The following is a 6,022-nucleotide window of genomic DNA, read 5'->3' as shown; positions in this document are numbered from 1 at the left end:
TTTATTTAATTTACAAATATTAGGGGATATTTCAGGTAAGTCTTTGTTACTAATTTTGAATTTATTTCTGATGTGGTCAGAAATTAAACTGTTGCTTTCAATCCTTATATTTTTAATCTTATGAGGCATAAAATAAAATCTCTTTTGGTGAATGTTTCATGTGCAGTTGAAAAAGTGTATAATCTGCTGATGTTTAGTGGAGTGTTCTATAAATGTCATCTAGGTCTGGTTATTAATAGCATTCAAATTTTATATTTTATTTGTTTATTCTATCGATTACTGAGAGAATATTATTGAAATTTTTAATTATAATTGTGGATTTGTCTATTTCTCATTTTAATTCTGTTGGTTTTTGTTTCACGCATTATTAAGCTCTGTTATTGGGTGCATACATATTAAAGGTTCTTATGTCCTTCTAATAAACCAACCCCTTAATCACTATGAAATACTTCTCTTCATCTGGTAATATTGTTTGCTCTAAAATCTACCTTGTCTGTTAGTAATTATATTTGTTTGCCAGGGCTGTCATAACAAAATACCACAGACTGGGTGGTTTAAACAACAAATTTGTTTTCTCACAGTTCTAGAGGCTGGAAATCCAAGATGAAGGTGCCAGCAGTGTTGATTTCTCTTGAGGACTTTTCCCTGGCTTTTAGGTGGTCACCTTCTTACAGCCCGTTCACATGGTCATCCCTCTGTTCACGTACCCCAACCCCTGCTCCTGAGTGTCTTTCTGCTTGTCCTAATCTCCCCTTCTTATAAAAACATTGGTCAGATTGGGTTAGGGCCTGAACTAATGGCTTCATTTTTAACTTATTAATAGTTACCTATTTAAAGGCTCTCACTTCAGATACAGCCACATTCTGAGGTACTGGGGTTTAGGGGCTTAACATATGAATTTTTTAGGGGGTTGGAATTTAGCCTATAACTGTTCAGTCGTTATATATATTCAGCTGTTAATATAGCTGCTTCATTTTTCTTTTAATAAGTGTTTATCTGGTATACATATTTTTTCTATTCCTTTTATATTTACCTGTTTGTTTATTTATTCTTTTTTCTTCTTTCTGCACTGTAGTCTTTGAAAAAAAAAAAAAAACTATACCTAACTCACACTTAAGTAGACATTTATGTTTCCTCTCCTTGAGGGCAGAGTGGCTACATATATTATTTTGAATTCTTCTACAAGAGAAATTTGTCTCTTCACCCCATGCATTTTACAATCTTTTATTTTTAAACTATCTCTGCCATTATATTTAAAAAAAGTTTCCTGTAGACTTCAATATAAAATTATATCTTGCTTTTTTATCCATTGTTTAGACCATTTACATTTAATATACTTATTGATATGGTTGGATTTAAGTCTATCATCTTGCTATTTTTTTATTTGTAATATATATTTCCTTTTGTTATGTTTTACCTCTTTTTCTGCCTTCTTTCAGATTAATCGAATATTTTTGGTATTCCACTTTGTATTCACTAGTTTTTTTTAAAATGGTTGCTCAAAATTTAAAGGATACATCTTTACCTTATCACAATCTATTATTTGCTCTCAATTCCTTCTTTTGGATTGTTTTTATGATTCTAGTCCATCTAATTTATTGGTTATTAGCTATAATTTTTCAGGTAATGTTATATCTCCTCACATATAGTATGAAAGCTTATAATAGTATATTTCCATTTTCTTTGTCCTTTGTGCTATTGTTGTCACATATTTTACTTCTACATATGTCAGAACTCACAATACATAGTTATTACACAATCAATTTTCCTGTAAATAATTTTTAAAATGATGAAAACGATGTTTTTTTTTTTTTTTATTTACAACATGTATTTACCACTTCTAGTACTGTTCGTTTCTTTACAAAGTTTTTAGGTCCTATATGGTATCATTTTCATTTTACCTAAGGAACTTCACCTAACATTTTTACGGTGCTGGGTTGTTGGTGAAAAATTCTTTTTGCTTTTGTTTGTTTGTAAAAGTATTTAGTTCACTGTCTTAAACAAATTTAAATATTTTCTTTGATTCACAAAATGTTGCAAAGATAATGCAGAGACTTCCCACATATCCCTCACCCAGTTTCCCCTATTGTTAACATATTAATTACTATGGTACATTTGTTGTAATTAAAGAAACAATAATGTGTAACTGTTAACTAAATTTCATACTTTATTTAGATTTCACAAGTTTTTACTTAATGCCATGTTTCTGTTGAAGGATTTCTCTAGAATACCATATTACATTTAGTTGTGGTATCTTCTTAGACTCCTTTGGTCAATGATTTTTTTTTCCAAATTTCCTTGTTTTTGATAACCTTGACAGTTTGCAGAGTACTGATCAGTTGGTTTTATAGTTTCCTTCAATTTGGGCTTCATCTAATGTTTGTCTCATAATTAGCCTGGGGTTATGGGATTTGGGAAGGAAGGCCACAGAGGTGAGGTGCCATTCTCATTTCTTCATACAAAGAGTATGTGCTATCAACTTGGATTATCGCTGATTATGTTAATCTTGAAGAAATGACGAATTTAGTGTTTACCAGGTTCCCTACTATAAAGTTATAATTTTGGCTCCTGTCAAACCCTACTTTTTGGAGACAAGTTACTAAGTATAGGAGACACTCAAAGGTATGTGGAAGGAAATTAAATTCCATCTCTTCAAGCTATGTGTATTATTTGAAATTCTTTTGTATGGGAGCTTTGTCTCCCTTTTGTTTATTTATTCAGTCATTTATTTATATCAGTGTAAACTCATGAATATTACTTTATAGTTTGGACTACAATCCAATATTACTTTATTTATCTTGTTATTCAAATTGTTCCAGCTTGTCCATTGGGAGCTCTTTTAGTTTAATGTGTCCCCTTGACATACCCCTTTATTGTGGATTTTGAGCATTTTCTTTCCTCTTGGCACCTTCCAGGCAGGTTCATATTGCATCCTCCCCCCAACTCCAGCACTGGAATCCATTACTTCTCAAAGGAGCCTCTCCTGCTGTTTTTTAAATGTGGAGAATGCTATTAGAAATTAAGATCTAGGTGTTGGTTGTGCATATTGCTCATGTGGCATAATTTTTTCTAGGCCGCATCAGCAGATAGATCTAGAAAATAAGGAGAATAAGTGCTATTGTTTCAATATTTCTTTAATGTATATCCAAATTTTTCAAATTTTGAAGACTTGACAACATTTATGTTGAATAACCCAGGACACACTTTATGATTTATATTCCTTCTTGTATAATAATGGTCTTTAGCTACATTTTAAAAAACAGGAATATTGTTGGTTTCTCAAACAGGGATATATGTGAATAAGGAAGGCTGAGTGAGAGGGGCCAGCTCAAAGGGTTGGCTTTGATATAGTGGGCGGTTTGGTAGGAGACATCGGTGGGGCCAGATTATGCCACCATGTTCGATTTTCAACAGTATGTTAAAGAGAATAATTGAAGATTGGGTCAAGGAAATAGGGGAAGGAGTGTGATGTTTAATGTTAGAATTTTAAAAAATGAGGCCCAGCTTCACTGATTACTTTATACCTGATTTTAGGCATGGTTCATAACTTTTCTGAGAATGCATCTCATTTAGAACTAATATAACCTATTTTACAATATTGTTTTGAATATTAACTCAGACAATTTACATGAAAGAACTTTGTAAGTTGAAAAAAGTACTTAAAATGAGTATGTTATTGTAGTTGTCACGAGGAGCATGACACAAATAATATTTTGGGAAGAGCATTTTAGGTAATGGCATGACAGATAGAATGGAAGGCAGAGCCTGCGGGCAGGCAGACTGTATAGAATACTTTCCTCTTCGGGCTAAGAATCCTTCGATCCTCTACATTAGCTAATGTTTGCTCAATAGGAGGGAAGAGGACCTTCAGATCCAGAATATTACTTCTACTCTTTAATGTGCATATAAATCAACTGGGGATCTTGTTAAAATGAAGATTTTGATTAAAAGGTCTGGAATAAGGCCTGAGATTCTTCATTTTTAACAAGCTCCCAGGTGATGTCGATGCTGTTAATCCATGAAATAAGCTTTATGTAGCATAGATTCAGAGAAAGCAGTAGAAAATGCATTATACTACCAGAGGCAGTACAGATTTCGTGCGGCAGTTTTCTTTTCTTTAAGATTCTGGTCAATTCCAGATAGTGGAAAAAAATCAAATGTCTAGGAGTGTTTCCTAGCTATGCACATTGAACATTAAGTGTCATATTATATTCAAATAGTATCTATCTGTCTCTTTCCTTAAGGTATATTCAAAAATCTTTTTCAATTGCTCTCCTCCATTTTTCTTTTCTTTTCTTTTTTAAATAAATTAACTATAATGGGAAGGAGAAAAAGATATCCCACAGTAAATAGATGGTGATAGTCTAGATACAAGAAAAAGTGCCATACCCCTGTGATAGTAGTGTTAAGATGTTCTTATGCAAAAAATAAAAATTGAATGTCTTCTACTTTCTGAAAATTTAATTATGGACTAATACCCTTAATAACAACAAAATAATGACTCATTAAGTTCTCTGAATTTAAAGTTTACCTCTTAAAGAAAGGACCTAATTTTTAAAACTGTGACTAACACACGAGATCATGGCAATTGATGGCATTCTTTCTTACTGTAGATTTTAGAACTTTTTTTTGAAAGAAGATATCACTGAAAATGGATTATACTGACTTTATAAATGTCTTTAAAAATAAGATATTTCTAAATATCTTATTTTGCTTTGATTGTAAATCATCATAAAGCAACTGGCTTAATTGAATGCTAGTTTGTAGCTTGAAGGCTTCAATAGATAATATGTGGGTTGACACAAACCTGTATTATACTAGGGCACCCAAATAGGCTAGATATACAGAATAATTGTCCATCAAGCATCATGGAAAATATAGTAAACCTTCATTTAAAATTTCATTGCAATTTCCATTCAACTGAGATAAAATATTTTCTCTTTATTAACAGTATTATTTAAGAGAATTAAGGACACTTTCCCATTTTGTTTTTGCCTTGTATGAAGTTCATACTCTTTAATTGAAAGTTTTCTTTTCTCTTTAAAATATTTTACATAAGTATGTCAAAGCTGAAGCTGGTTGTACAGATCTCTTCAGGACAACATAGCCTATATTTCCGTAGGCTGTAGACTTCCCTAAAAAATTTTTAGATTGTTTGTTGAACTTAAATTTGTTCAATAGGTAACCCATGAATATTGTAGACATGTCAAAATCTACAAAAAGATAGTAAGTGAAAAGTCAGTCTCCCTCTTGATCAGATTTTCTTGTTTACCAGTGTCAAGGCAAAAATTGCGCCAAAGTTAGACAGGCTAAAAAGACTTTATTCAAGCCTATTGCAGTAGAGAAAGAGGCCAGAACTCAGTCTGAGCTCCAATTAACCAAAAAATGGGCTAGAGACTTCTAAGAGTTGAAGTAGGGGAATTGTAGGCCACCTGTGTTTGCTAAGTGGACTAATCCAAGGGAAAAGTAAATTTTCCTTTATCTTCAGGACAAGAGGTAGTTTTACAATTTGGAGCAAGACACCTTGATAGGAGTTAGGCTCCTACCTTCCCACAGAGACTGAGAAATAAAGGATCTATCTTCCTTGTTGATTACATTTCAAAGGAATGGCTCTCAGGTCCTTGAGAAAGATAGTACTGGATGGTAAAGCTGTCAAGAGGCTTTTAAAAAGATTTACATTTCAAAAGAACAGAGAAAGAATGTTGATTACATTTCAAAGGAATGGCTCTCAGGTCCTTGAGAAAGATAGTACTGGATGGTAAAGCTGTGAAGAGGCTTTTGAAAAGATTTACATTTCAAAAGTGCAGAGAATGAATGAAGTTGTCTAAAGTAAATGCTCTAAGAAAAAGGAGATCAGGACCTTAAGTCAGGAATAAGCTTTTTTAAAGTTTAGTGCTAATGAGGGGAAAGTTAAGTCCTTCTTGTTCGACGTAAAGCTAATCATTGAAGCCATAAGAGTAAACTAAATTATATATGGAGTTAAAAGAGCACAGAAAAAAATCAAAGAGGCGCTCCATTTAAG

The sequence above is a fragment of the Propithecus coquereli genome, unplaced genomic scaffold (assembly GCF_000956105.1).
Source record: "Propithecus coquereli isolate 6110/MARCELLA unplaced genomic scaffold, Pcoq_1.0 Scaffold24, whole genome shotgun sequence".
Lineage (NCBI taxonomy): Eukaryota > Metazoa > Chordata > Mammalia > Primates > Indriidae > Propithecus > Propithecus coquereli.
Note: the sequence above shows the minus strand (reverse complement) of the source record.